The following is a 15,205-nucleotide window of genomic DNA, read 5'->3' on the forward strand; positions in this document are numbered from 1 at the left end:
CGAATACTATCGCCCTATATATATCAATCTTTACCTCCTGACCATTTCGAGACTCCTCGTCATGTTTGTAATCTCATCCGGACTCCGAACAACATTCGGTCACCAAATCATGTAGCTCATATAACATATTATCGTCAATGAACGTTAAGCGTGCGGACCCTACGTGTTCAAAAACTATGTAGACATGACCGAGACACCTCTCCGGTCAATAACTAATAGCGAAACCTAGATGCCCATATTGGCTCCTACGTATTCAACGAAGATCTTTACCGGTCGAACCGTTATGACAACATAGGCAGTCCTTTGTCCATCGGTATGTTATTTGCCCGAGATTCGATCATCGGTATCTTCATACCTAGTTCAATCTCATTACCAACAAGTCTCTTTACTCGTTCCGTAATACATCATCCTGTAACTAACTCATTAGTCACTTTGCTTGCAAGGCTTCTTATGATGTGTATTACTGAGAGGGCCTAGAGATACCTCTCTGATACTCGGAGTGAAAAATCCTAATCTCGATCTATGCCAACTCAACAAACACCTTTGGAGATACTTGTAGAGCATATTTATGATCACCCAGATACATTGTGACATTTGATAGCACACAAGGTATTCCTCTGGTATCCGAGAGTTGCATAATCTCATAGTCGAAGGAATATGTATTTGACATGAAGAAAGCAATACCAATAAACTAAACGGCTAAGCTAACGGATGGGTCTTGTCCATCACATCATTCTCCTAATGATGTGATCCCGTTATCAAATGACAACACATGTCTATGGTTAGGAAACCTTAACCATCTTTGATTAATGACCTAGTCTAGTAGAGGCTTACTAGGGACACGATATTTGTTTATGTATTCACACATGTATTTAAGTTTTCGATCAATACAATTCTAGCATGAATAATAAACCTTTATCATGAATAAGGAAATATAAAATAACAACTTTATTATTGCCTCTAGGGCATATTTCCTTCAGTTCTGAAGAAGAAGAAGATGTCGAGAATCAACACACCATCACCAGAGAACTTGAAATGCTCACACAAAGGCTAAGTGATCTAAAAAGGCGCAATCTCTGCCTCACAAATAATGACGAGCTTGATGAGCGAGAATCATCGAGAAGAACATTGCATCTGAAAGATATGAAGTGCTACAAGTGCAAGTTATATGGCCATGTCATTGCTGATTGCCATGGTTGGGAAGGAGAACCTACCAACGGATGGAAATACCTTCACTGCAGTGGTTTTACTTGAATGGATCTTCATACTAAGCTCTCAAAGGAAATTGCACCTCCGTCATCTTATTTGACGAGACCAGTCACTGACGTGAAAGCCAGAGCCATCATTGAATCAAATATGAAGAGGATGTCACGGCTAAACAGAGGGTGTGCTGATCTGACAGTGGACTCTGAAGAAGAAACTACTGACACTAAATCAGATGATGAAGAATTCTACAAAAGGATTGGGAGAAGTAATGCATATGTTGCTATTGAATCATCGAAGAACTTCAGCGAATCGGACACTGATGGTGATACTTCAAGTAATGATAATTCAAGCAATGATGAACCAATCGCCTTCTGTCTCATGGCAAAATCATCAGAGGATTGGGTATCCACAAAACACCAAAGATCCATGGACGAATATTCTCCTTAATATATATCTTATGCCAAGATGGTCAAGATCGCTAAATATCAACATGATGAACTCGAAATGCTTGAGAGAAATCTCAGGAAAACTAAAGGACTACTGGTCAAAGAGATGGAGAAGAATCAAAAGTTGGTTGAAGAGCAGGATGCTCTTTCATCAGCAGTTGATGATCTTACCAATTGATATGATTCACTTACAGTTGACTACGAGTGTTTATCAGATGAACTCATTAACAGGAATCAAGAACTCGTGTCACCGAAAGAATCTCATAACGAGCTGGTGTTAGAAAAAGCTTCTCTCTTCATTGAGCAATCTGTTCTACTTCCTGATGATTTTGTACCTCCATGCTTAAAATGACTAGAACATAGCAATGCTGATTCTTATGCTAAAACCTCTAATGTTGTCCTAAAGAATATTGCTACTACTGAAGTTGGTGCTACTAACCCCTCTGCCGAGGATTTTGCTGCTATTACTAAAGAAAATTGTAGGTTAAAGGGCTTGCTTGAGACTGGAATGCTAAGGAGCCTAAAAGGGCATCAAACCTTATGTCATGTGCTCAAGAAGTCCATACTTCACAAAAATCCTCAGAAGAAAGGATTAGGTTTCGAAAAGAAACTTAGTGTGGATGGATCCTATTGGACTCCCGAACAGTATCCTCATACAACTTGGATTCGGGCAAAGAGTAAAACCCTCGAACCTGAAACTCTAACTGGTTATGTTTCACCCATTTCTGTTGATACTGACGAGTCGAATGACTCAAATTACAAGCTCTTCAAACAACATAATGGTAAGGTTTTTGCTCAATATGTTGGAACCAACTTCATGACAGGTTCACCCAAGAAGCAAATTTGGGTAAAGAAGTGCACCGTTGAAAATTTATCCATTACTGCTAACTTGAGCGTGCAGGATAATTCTCGATGAGGAAACAATTATCATTCCAAATCTACTCGAATATCATTCTCGAATGATTATCACCCTGAACTGCGTTAGAAGGAGTACATGCGTACTTTTTCAAATCATTACATTCATGTATCTGGAAACAACTTCAATGCCTATTCATATGATTATGATCATAGTGCTCAGGTGTCTCACATGACTCATTGAAGGAAAATCCCTAGCTAGGCAAAGCAAATGAGATCCTCACCTCCCACCCAAGTGTGGGTTGTGAAGAAGAACTAATCAATTCTTGCAGGAAATTCTCTCAGGGATATGTCATGTTTATCATAAGCCCTGAGATCAATTATCGTTGGTTCTAACTCTTTATGGGTTTTCATTCGAAGTGTTTGTGTTTTTCCTTCGTTTGGTTTTGAGTTTCGAGTCAGTTCTTTTTCTGGTTGTTACTCGGCTCTTTCGTGTCATAAACGTGTAACTTGATCTGAAGAAGATTTCACTCCGATGTCTTTGGTCGTGAAGATCAGATTCAAAATTTCATCTGTTTTGGCGCTTGCGCTTCCTCTAAGACTTCGGCATCCAGTTCAGTTACTGAGATTTTCGCAGGAAACGGCTGACACGTGCCCACGATCTCATGTTCGTGATCTTTTCCATTGAATGTAGAATGTCCCGAGTTTTTCGGCCGTAGATTTCGGAGTGGATGGTTTCTCCCTCAGGTTATATAAACCCCCTTCTCTAGGTCTCTTCTTCCTTAGTTCATTCTCTGTTCGGCCTCAAACCCTCCTCTCGCTCCTCTCAGCCCGAGCTCGAAGCAGTGTCGACGACAAGCCTCACCGTGCAACTCCGGCGAAGCTCCTTCACCGTTGGTCGCGCCAGTGCGGTAACTCTTCTCTCCCGCGTTGTCGTAGTCGATATGTACTGCCAAGTTAGGGTGTACAGATCTAGAACTTGCCCCATCTCTCTTCTGTTCTAGGGTGATTCATCCCGACGCCATTTATCTTGTTTATTTTCTTGCGGTAGATCCTTAGGATTCTCTAAGCAATGACTTGTGCAGTTTGTAGTAGTTCCTCGTACGAGTCTTTTGGATCTAGAGTTCACTGTGTACACATAGAAAGATTAGAGGAGTTGTTATTATGTCTTAGGTCATATTGCAATTCTCTCAGCCATTTGCAAAGTGTATACCATGGATTTCATGCTTCTTCCGAAAAACTATCTGCTTTGAATCAAAATGCTTTTGTGCATGTTTGTGACTTCTTCCTGTTTTTCTTTCTAATTTGTGTTTTTCTCTCAGGAGTGGTCATGGCAAATAGTTCGAATGAGCATTCTGGGTCCAAGGATGATATTCGACAGCAGCCACGTGTGGCTGACAAAGGAAAGGTGGCTGAAAGAAAACCAGTGAAGCCGCCTAAAGCATCAAAGAAAAAGGTCGAATCAGAATCTGCTCAAGATGATGATGATATTCCCTCTACACATAGTCAGATAGAGGACGAGCTAGTCACTAATTCCAAAACCATGTTTTCTGATGGAAATCCCAAGAAGGGTGGTCGCGGTAGAGACAGGAACACCACGGCTGAGATGTCTGATCCAGAAACCTACAAGACTCCACTTGGAGTAGAAACTGCTCAAGAGAGAAACAACAGTCTGCAAAAGATTCACCGTCACTGGGCGAAGAAATGGTTCAACCATGAGAACGTCCAAAGAAAATACCAGATCCTGTTTGCATTCACTCCTCCATGGAATGACTGCATTGCAGAAGGCTGCCTAGATCCAAATGATGAAAAAGTCAGACCAGCTCCTCCTCCTAATGCTCATGCAGACTCATTGAAGACAGTTGCTGACTTTCCCAAGGAAGTTGATAAACGAGCAAAGGCCAAGGCCAAGCGTGATGCCAAGGAGGCAAAGAAAAATCAACTGGAACTGAGAAATGTTGAGTTAACTCAACAGGATGTGCTTGAGAAGAAGGAAAGGGCCTCTACCCGAAAAGAAAAGAAGAAGAGGATGTCTGTTTCTCCTCGAGCTTGAAAGAAGAAGTCTGTTACCAGAAAATCAAGGAAGGTTGCATCTGCCTCATCTGATGATTCCTCTGATGATAGTGCTGGCGAAGAAATTCCCATGTATGCTCAAAGAGCGCTGCTTGATAAGACTTGCCACACTCTGTCTCCAAGAAAGATTTCGCCACCATTGAGATCTTCTCCAAGGCTTGCTCACATCCCATTAGATAAACCTTCGGGTTCTGCTGCCCCAATGGTGAAGAGAAAGTTGATAACCGATGAAAAAGTTGTTGTCCTGGCCAAGAAGGCGAAGAAAATTGTTCCTGCTTCCGTAGAGGAATATGATTTTGACCTTATGTTTGACATCATTGAAGGTGCTTCATATGATGCAAATCCATCTGAGTTGAGCAGTCTGGATTTGCCTGATGATGTTACCAAGATGGTAACAAAACATTTCACTGAGCTGAAGGGAATTACCAAGGAACTGAATCAGGTTGTAGAGGACAAGAAACTGCTTGAGAAAATGAGAAATGAAGCTCGCTCTGAGTCTAAAAGGAAAGACGTGAATAAGGGAATCCTTGAGATCACCAAAGCTCTCACTGTCATGAGAAATAACAAGATTGAGTGGCATTCTAAGCTGAAAATGGACATTTCTCAACTCTACGATCACAGAAATGAGGAAATTAAGTGTCAAGCATATCTTGCTCGACGAAGGGAAAAATAAGAGAAACATCAGAGAGCTCAGGCTAGAGCCAACAAGCCGAAAGATATCAAGGATCGTCGTATCCAATCTGTAAAAACTGATGCACCTATTGATACAAGTGTCCCACTTCAACAGATTCCACCATCCCCTCGTCTCGAGGGAGTAACCGAACAACGCATTATGCCTGCGGTAGTCATCATTCCTACCTCAGTTGCACAAGAAGCTGATGTAGTGGACATATATCTGGTTAATCCTGATGAAGTGAATGTCGTGCCCGAGCAAAATTCTCCTGAAGAAATAATTGACGAAGAGATTGAGATGGAAAAGGCAACTTCATCGTCTGTGAAGAATATTCAAGCTGAACCCTCCGGAACCACCAAGGAGGGTGAGGAGGTTGAGGGGGAGCAAGTTGCTTCCCAAGGAAATACCCCTTTGGTCTCCTCATATGGTGCCCCTACCCAGATGGAGGTTGACCCTGCTCCTGGTTCTTTGGCTTCACAGCCAGAACAGGTAGAGAAGGAATTTTAAGAGCCCATGGCTCCCGAAGAGAAAGATCAAATAGTTGTACCACCCGTGTTGCCGTGGCAGACTGAAGGAGAACAAGTTGTGACCCAAGAGTCTGAAGAAGTTGTCATGCCACCCACAATTGAGAATTCTCCGAAAGAAAAGGCCCTAGGGCCTAAGAATGAGAAAGCCGTTGAAGGAGTTCCAGGGAAGGAAAATGACAATCAGTCTACTGAGCTCATGCCATCTGCTCCAGAAAAAGCTATAACGCCCACGATGCGGCTATATCTCCCATGTGTCGAGGCACGACTTAGAGGCAAAACCGCATGGTGGTTTAGTCGCAAGTGGGGTAATCTTCATAAAATCCCATGTACTGAATAAGAAAGGGATAAAGAGTTGGCTTACAATCGCCACTTCACACAAATAACAAGTTAGACATACATCATCTAGAGCACAATCAAGGTCCGACTATGGAACCAAAATAAAAGAAGACAACCCCAAATGCTAGATTGTCGATCATCCCAACTGGGCTCCAATACTGATCAACCGGAAAAGACACAAAACAACGATCAACATCTTCACGAGCTCCCACTTGAGCTCAGTTGCGTCACCTGCACTGGTATCATCGGCACCTGCAACTGTTTGGAAGTATCTATGAGCCACGAGGACTCAGCAATCTCACACCCGTGAGATCAAGACTATTTAAGCTTATGGGTAGGATAGGGTAATGAGGTGGAGCTGCAGCAAGTGCTAAGCAAATATGGTGGCTAACATACGCAAATAAGAGCGAGAAGAGAAGCAACGCAACGGCCGTGAAGCTAGAAGTGATCAAGAAGTGATCCTGAAACTACTTACGCACAACCATAACACAAGAACCGTGTTCACTTCCCGGACTCCGCCGAAAAGAGACCATCATGGCTACACATGAGGTTGATGCATTTTAATTAAGTCAAGTGTCAAGTTCTCTACAGCCGGATATTAACAAATTCCCATCTGCTACATAACCACGGGCACGACTCTCGAAAGTTTATACCCTGCAGGGGTGTCCCAACTTAGCCCATCACAAGCTCTCACGGTCAACAAAGGATATTCCTTCACCCGGGAAGACCCGGTCAGTCTCAGAATCCCGGTTACAAGACATTTCGACAATGGTAAAACAAGACCAGCAAAGCCACCCGATGTGCCGACAAATCCCGATAGGAGTCGCACGTATCTCATTCTCAGGGCACACCGGATGGGCCAGACGTCGGGTTGGCATAGACCCTGGTTGCCCAGGGGGCACCGGACATTGCCCAGTTTGGACCAACACTCACAGGAGCACTGGCCCGGGGGTTTAAAATAAAGATGACCCTTGAGTCTGTAGAACCCAAGGGAAAAAGGCTTAGATGGCAAATGTTAAAACCAAGGTTGGGCCTTGCTGGAGGAGTTTTAATCAAAGCGAACTGTCAAGGGGTTCCCATAACTCCCAACCGCGTAAGGAACGCAAAATCAAGGAACATAACACCGGTATGGCGGAAACTAGGGCGGCAAGAGTGGAACAAAACACCAGGCATAAGGCCGAGCCTTCCACCCTTTACCAAGTATATAGATGCATTAATTAAAATAAGAGATATTGTGATATCCCAACATATCCATGTTCCAACATGGAACAATCTTCAACTTCACTTGCAACTAACAACGCTATAAGAGGGGCTGAGCCAAATCGGTAACATAGCCAAACAACGGTTTGTCAGGAAGGTGGGTAGAGGCTTGTCATGACAATATGGGAGGCATGATATAACAAGTGGTAGGTAGCGCAACATAGCGATAGAGAGAACAACTAGCAAGCAAAGATAGAAGTGATTTTGAGGGTATGGTCATCTTGCCTGAGATCCCACAAGGAAGAAGAACGAGTCCATGAAGAAGACAAACGGACGTAGTCAAATGGATCCTCATAACTCTGGAACGAAACCGAAGCTAACGAGAGAAGCAACCCGGAAAGAAGCAAGCAACATAGTAAACAACCATCACATAAACATGGCATGATGCACAACCAAGTATGATGCATCTCCGGTTTAAATATGCATGGCATGGCAAAGTGCAACAAGCAATACTACAAATTAAGTGGAGCCCAATATGCAACGAGTTGCATATTGACGAAACACCACATTCAATTATCTAGTTCTCTCTCGTTTATGTACCCAACAATATTAAATGTTAATAAACAAGGCAAGGGGCTAAGCATATGAAAACTACCTATCTAGGCAAGTTTAAATGAGGCCGAAACAACAAACAACAATTTCGAAAAATCCCCATGTGCATATTTTAAAGTTGGTATTGTTCTGCCCTAAACCATATTTTAGGGTACTAGAATGCGAGGAGGGAGGCAGCTACAGGTAGGTGGAGGACTAGGCTTCCAAATCTGGCAAGGGGAGGTGTTTAAATAGGTAGGTTTAGGGTTAGGGGGATTTTGGAGTGTTTCGGAGCACCCGATCGCGATCCGACGGTTCCGATCGAGAGGAGGGGTTTAGCTGGGTTAGGTGTGCTGTGAAGAGTGGGTTGGGCTGAGAGGAGAGAGACAGAAATGCAGCCCGGCAAGGTTTCCGGAGACCGAAAACGTCCGACGATAGATCAGCTATACTGCCGCTATAGTTATCCATTGGAGCCTCAAACGGACTCCGAATGCGACGAAACTTGACAGACGGTCTATCTACACTATAATAAGACTGCACGCCAAATTTCATCCCATTCCGAGAACATTTTCTGGACACTTATAAAATAATATTTCAGACATGCCGCGGGGCGCTGCAAGTGTGTCTGGGCTCAGAACGGACAATGGAAAGAACTGGGAGACCCGGACGGATGCAAGTTTTGAAAACATGCAGATGCAATGCGGATGATGACAAGGCAAAATGCAACACGCAAGAAAATGACATGACAAAGACAGCGAATAACTGGAAGACACCTGGTGCATCGAACTCGGGGCGTCACAACAGCTATAAGGCCACATGCTCCATTGAAGCCCATTGATGAGAATGCGCCAGCCTCTGAAGATGTTCAGCCGATGGAAATTAGCGTGGAAGAATGAAAGTGCGTTATATCGACTAGAGGGGGGTGAATAGGTGATTTTTATGAAAGTCTTCAAAATGTGGAAGTTATGAAGACAAACGATAGAAATAAACCTATTACCCTGCAGCGGAAGGTAGACTACGCTAGGCAAGCCATAGTCAAGTATTCAATAGAGTGAAAGCACAATGACTAATAGCAGCAATGTAGTAAGGATCAGGTAGGAAGATATTGTGAAGCCACACAGAACACGCAGTCACTCAGTGAAGACAAAAGATAGTACGAATATACAATGACTTCATAAGGAGTAACAGTGAGTAAAGGGAAGGGGAGATGAAACCAGTGACTCGCTGAAGACAATGATTTGTTGGACCAGTTCCAGTTGCTGTGACAACTGTACGTCTGGTTAGGGTGGCTAGGTATTTAAACCTTAGGACACACAGTCCCGGACACCCAGTCCTGAACACGCAGCTCAGGACACCCAGTCCTCACCGTATTCCCCTTGAGCTAAGGTCACACAGACCTCGCCCAATCACTCTGGTAAGTCTTCAAGGTAGACTCCCAAACCTTCATAGACTTCATTCACCGACAATCCACAATGTCTCTTGGATGCTCAGAATGCGACGCCTAACCGGCTGGAGGATGCACAGTCCTCAAGTGTAATAAGTCTTCAGATCACACAGACAAGAAGACTTAAGTGATGCCTAATTCTCTTTGGCTCTGGGTGGTTAGGGCTTTATCCTCGCAAGGAATTCTCTCTCAAAGGCTTCAAGGTGGGTTGCTCTCAAATGACAAAAGCCGTATTCTCAATCTGAGCAGCCAACCGTTTATGGTTGTAGGGGGTGGGCTATTTATAAACACTTGGCAACCCGACCTGATTTGTCCGAAATGACCCTGGGTCACTAAGGAACTGACACGTGTTCCAACGGTCAGATTTCAAACTCACACGGCAACTTTACTTGGGCTTAAAGCAAAGCTGACTTGCCCGACTCTGGACAAGATTCGCTCTCAAAGTCTTCACTCGAAGACATAGGTTTTGTTTAAGCATCACTTAAGTCATTCTGACTGGTTCTCTTGGACCCCACTTAACAGTACGGTGGTTCCTATGACTCAACACAGAAGAAAGAGAACTACGAAAGATCTAAGTCTTCGAGCTCCATAGGCTTCATTTGGTGTCTTCTCTTGTCATAGTCTTCAATGTGAATATCTTCATATACCACCTTTGACTTCAATGTCTTCATACATTTTTAGGGGTCATCTCTGGTAGGAAAACTGAATCAATGAGGGACTTCTACCTGTGTTATCCTGCAATTCTCACAAACACATTAGTCCCTCAACTAGGTTTGTCGTCAATACTCCAAAACCAACTAGGGGTGGCACTAGATGCACTTACAAAGAATATCAGAAAAATCCTCAGGAATCATTTCCACTATTTCCAACTGAGTATGGCGCGCATTCAATGAACAGCTTCATTCCTTGAATCTTTCCTTCTTTGGGGTTAGCCCTTATGAAGGAGAAAGAACTTATTTATCACTGAGGTTTTGCACTAAGGAACAAGCAGTCTATTACGCTCGGATCTTGTTTGGCAAGCATAGAATTTTCAATCGTAAGATATTAAACTTCACCAAGCTCGAAGAAATGCCTTGCTTCCTTAATGCCATTGATAATATTGAACATGCTCTTATGAAGGGTTTCATGCGCTATAATCATGGATGAATAAAGAAATTATTCTCCAGTTCTATGCCACGCTATACATCACAGGAGAAATAGCAAATACCTCAACCTGGACGCTTGAATGGATGACTGGCAGACAGAGAATCAAATGATCGGCAGATCATTTTCTGGCCCTGATAAATTTGCCTTGATGTGAATTTGAGAACAACAAAGAACACTGACTGCATTTCTGGGAAGTGTCTGAAGCACAACTCCTCGTCCTGATGGATCCCACCATGGTGGGCGACGAATGCATTGATGTTGATTCGAAGAAGTTGGCCTATGAAACAAAGTGCTATTCACATTCTGTGCAATACCATCACGCCAACAAACAGGCCAAACTCCATCAAAGGCATCGTGGGAAATGCACTTGTGGCAATATCTCAAGGAATTAAGTTTGACATCCCTGACCTTTTCACTTGAAACCTTGCTTGCGCAGCAGATAGCCCTCAGTCTTTGAAGCCGTATGCTCCATGGATCATGTTCGCAATCGAGCAACTCACAAATGAGAAATTCTTGTGGGCATACATACTGAAAGTCTTCGTGCCACCTGTTCATAACACTCTGAGCATTGTGAAGGATAATAGCAAAGGAAAGGAACCTGTTGATACTGCTGAAACTGCCTCTGCGTCTGAAAATGCTCCAAAGGTTAAGGAAGCCAGGATTGAAATTCCTCATGAGGAAAATCCATCTCTTTATGAGATTTGCATTCGCACGCAACAGACTCTGGAAAGACACATCAAGATGGATAGAAAAGAAAAGGTGGAATTGATGACTGAGCTGAATCTAATTAATAATCACACTCATCAAATTCTTCTGCATGAGAAGGATGCAAGGAAGCGATCATGGACCTTGCTGAGGAAGCATTACTCTCACAAGGATCTAGCTAAGAAGGTGTGACGCCCCGAGACCGTTGTGCCAGGTGTCTTCCAGTTATTCACTGTTGTTGCCTTGTCATTTGCTTGCGTGTCATGCATGTCATATCATGTCATCATGTGCATCGCATTTGCATACATGTTCGTCTCATGCATCCGAGCATTTTCCCCGTTGTCCGTTTTGCAATCCGGCGCTCCTATGTCCTTCGGCGCCCTCTTTTTACCTCCTTTCATGTGCGGGTGTTAAACGTTCTTGGATTGGACCAAGATTTGCCAAGCGGCCTTGGTATACTACCGGTAGACCGCCTGTCAAGTTTCGTGCCATTTGGACTTCGTTTGATACTCCAACGGTTAACTGGGGTACCGTAAAGGCCTCATATGTGTTGCAGCCCAACACCTCTCAAAAGTGGCCCAAAACCCATCCAAACCCCCTCCATCCTCTTGGTCGTTCGATCTCGATCGCGTGGCCGAAAACCGCACCTCATTTGGACTCTCCTAGCTCCCTCTACCTATATAAACACCTTCTCCTCCAAATTTTCGTGGATGAACGCTAGATCCCACCTTCCCCGCGCCACCAGACGCGTCCACGCTGCGCCGGACGTGTCCACCACCCGCCGCCACGTCGCCCCGGCCAATGGCGCGCTGCCACGTCAGCTCCGCCGCCGCCTCGTCCAATTGCACGCCGCCATGCATCGCCGCCTCTCTCTCCTCCACCGCGCGGCCTGCGGGACCCAGATCAGGCCCACGCAAGCCCGCGCCGCCGCCACCGTCCGCCCGTTCGGCCCGCGCCTCAGCGCCCCGTCCCCGCCGCTGGAACCCTAGCGCCGCCCCGTGCGCTGCTCGCTGCCTCCGTCACCGGCGCCCGCACGCCGCCCGGCCGGCTCCTCCTCCGCCGCGCATCGCCGCCGCTGGCGCCTGCCCCGGCCGCGCCGCCCGGTGTACTCCACCGTCCTCCGCCGCCTCCGGCACCCCGCCGGACCTCCTCCGCCTCCTCGCACCTCCCCGCGCCGGGATCCGGCGAGATCCGGCCCGGATCCGCCGCGCGCGCCCGTCCCCGGCCCCTTCTCCAGCCATCCTCATTTCCACGCCGCCGTTGACTTTTTCCTGCGAGGTGGTGAAATTTCTGCTAAGTCCCTTTATTTTTCTACATTCTGGAGCCCTTTTCATCGCATCATAACTTCGTGCCCGTAGCTCCGTTTTGTGCATGCCATATATCAAATTGTTCGTCTAGATGTGCACTTCATTTCATTCCATTGCACCATGTTCATTTGAGTTCATCTTGATGCCCTAAATGCTGTTGCAAGAGTGCTATGTAATGCTAGTGTCTGTCTCTTATCAGATTATGGACATTTGTCATTTTTGCCATGATTAATGTGTGCTGCATATGAGCATCAGCTCTACATGTGTTTTGGGCTATGTCATGCCATCTTTACAGGGGTGTATGCCATGTATTTTTGTGATCAATGTGGTGAGTAGCACAAGCATGCAAAGTAGCTCTCGTGATGTTGCTGATTTCAGGGACTTAGAATTCTTCTAAGTCATTTACCTGATGTTATTTTTATGTCATGTATTCATGTTGCTACAGAGTGATCCATGCCTCTTTTGAGCATGTTCAGTAAGGATGTTTTGGAGATATTGTTATGATCTATCCATTCATGTCTTTGTTTGAAATTATGGAGTACCCTAGCATGACTCAATCTTGCTCTACTTTTGCTATAAAATGTTCCTGGCAGATTGTTTACATGTTAATCAATTTTGCCGAGGTTGTTATAGTTTATCCATGCATGCTATGAGGTTGTTCTTGCCATGGTTAGCTTATTTAACATGTCTTCTTGTTGTGTGTATGCTTAGTTTGTCATGCAATGCCTTGTGGTGAGTGCATTGAGCTCGCAAACATGCCTTCGTAATTCTATTTATGCCATGTCCAGTTTTCTGCTAAGTCTGAATCTGTTAACGAAACTTGCTATGTTCACATGGTTGCCATTGTATTTTATGATCCCTTTTGGCTTATGGTCAGTAAGGGACTTTTGTTATATGCTTTGTGTAGTTTCATGCCATGCCTTGCTTTGCCATGATATGTTCCTGTAGCATGTTGTTATCTTGCTCTAAACATTGCTTCCTGATGCTAAATCCTGACATGTTATTTTCACTAAGTCTGTGAACCTGTTATCTTTTTCACTTTTGCCATGCTTGTTTGAACCTGTTATTGTGTGAATTAGCCGTAGCTCAGTGTTCATCTTTTGTCAAGCATCTTGAGTAGATCACTGCCATGTGCTTTGTTGCTATGTTAGAGTGTAGTAGCTTTTTTTCCTTGATGCATTTAGATGGCATCGTGCTGTTAATCGCGGATTTGTGCCATTATGGTTTTGCTTGCCTTTTGCAAACCGTGCATCCGATTCCGGTGATCTTTATATCGATTTCGACCAAAATCAAATCATATTTCCAGCGGCACTCTTGGTTTTCCAAGTTGAGGCCTGGTTCAATCTTTCCCTTCCGAAGCATGCATATGCATTGCATATCACATCCCGCATATCATGCCATGTTTTGCATCATGTTGCTTGCGCATTGGACCGTGGTTGATCCTGGTTCCCTTTGCTTGTTCTTGCTTTGGGTAGAGCCGAGAGACGAGTACGTGATTGAGGAACCCGTTGAGTATGCTTACGAGGATCAAGCTTTCGTCTTCTCGGAGAACTTTGCAGGCAAGATGACCATACCCTCGAAATCACTTCTATCTTTGCTTGCTAGTTTCTCGCTCTATTGCTATGCCTATACCGCGATACCTACCACTTGCTATATCATGCCTCCCATATTGCCATGTCAAGCCTCTAACCCACCATGTCCTAGCAAACCGTTGTTTGGCTATGTTACCACTTTTCTCAGCCCCTCTTATAGCATTGCTAGTTGCAGGTGAAGATTGGAGTTGTTCCTTGTTGGAACATGGATTTTGTTGGGATATCACAATATCTCTTATTTAATTAATGCATCTATATACTTGGTAAAGCATGGAAGGCTCGGCCTTATGCCTGGTGTTTTGTTCCACTCTTGCCGCCCTAGTTTTCGTCATACCGGTGTTATGTTCCTTGATTTTGCGTTCCTTGCGCGGTTGGGTTATAATGGGAACCCCTTGACAGTTCGCCTTGGATAAAACTCCTCCAGCAAGGCCCAACCTTGGTTTTACCATTTGCCACCTAAGCTTTTTTTTCCCTTGGGTTCTACAGACTCAAGGGTCATCTTTATTTTAACCCCCGGGCCAGTGCTCCTCTGAGTGTTGGTCCAAACTAGAGCCCCTTGCAGCGCCACCTCGGGGAAACTCGAGGGTTGGTTTTAGTTGTACGGATTGCTTATCCGGTGTGCCCTGAGAACGAGATATGTGCAGCTCCTATTGGGATTTGTCGGCACATCCGGGTGGCTTTGCTAGTCTTGTTTTACCATTGTCGAAATGTCTTGTAACCGGGATTCTGAGTCTGGTCGGGTCTTCCTGGAAGAAGGAATATCCTTCGTTGACCGTGAGAGCTTGTGATGGGCTAAGTTGGGACACCCCTGCAGGGATTTTGAACTTTCGAGAGCCGTGCCCGCGGTTATGGGCAGATGGGAATTTGTTAATGTCCGGTTGTAGAAAACTTGACACTTAACTTAATTAAAATGCATCAACCGTGTGTGTAGCCATGATGGTCTCTTCTCGGCGGGGTCCGGGAAGTGAACACGGTGTTGGAGTTATGCTTGAACGTAAGTAGTTTCAAGATCACTTCTTGATCACTTCTAGTTCACGACCGTGCTTTGCTTCTCCTCTCGCTCTCTTTTGCATAAGTTAGCCACCATATATGCTAGTGCTTGCT

This window comes from Triticum aestivum, chromosome 5A, assembly GCF_018294505.1.
Source record: "Triticum aestivum cultivar Chinese Spring chromosome 5A, IWGSC CS RefSeq v2.1, whole genome shotgun sequence".
In the NCBI taxonomy this organism is placed as follows: domain Eukaryota; kingdom Viridiplantae; phylum Streptophyta; class Magnoliopsida; order Poales; family Poaceae; genus Triticum; species Triticum aestivum.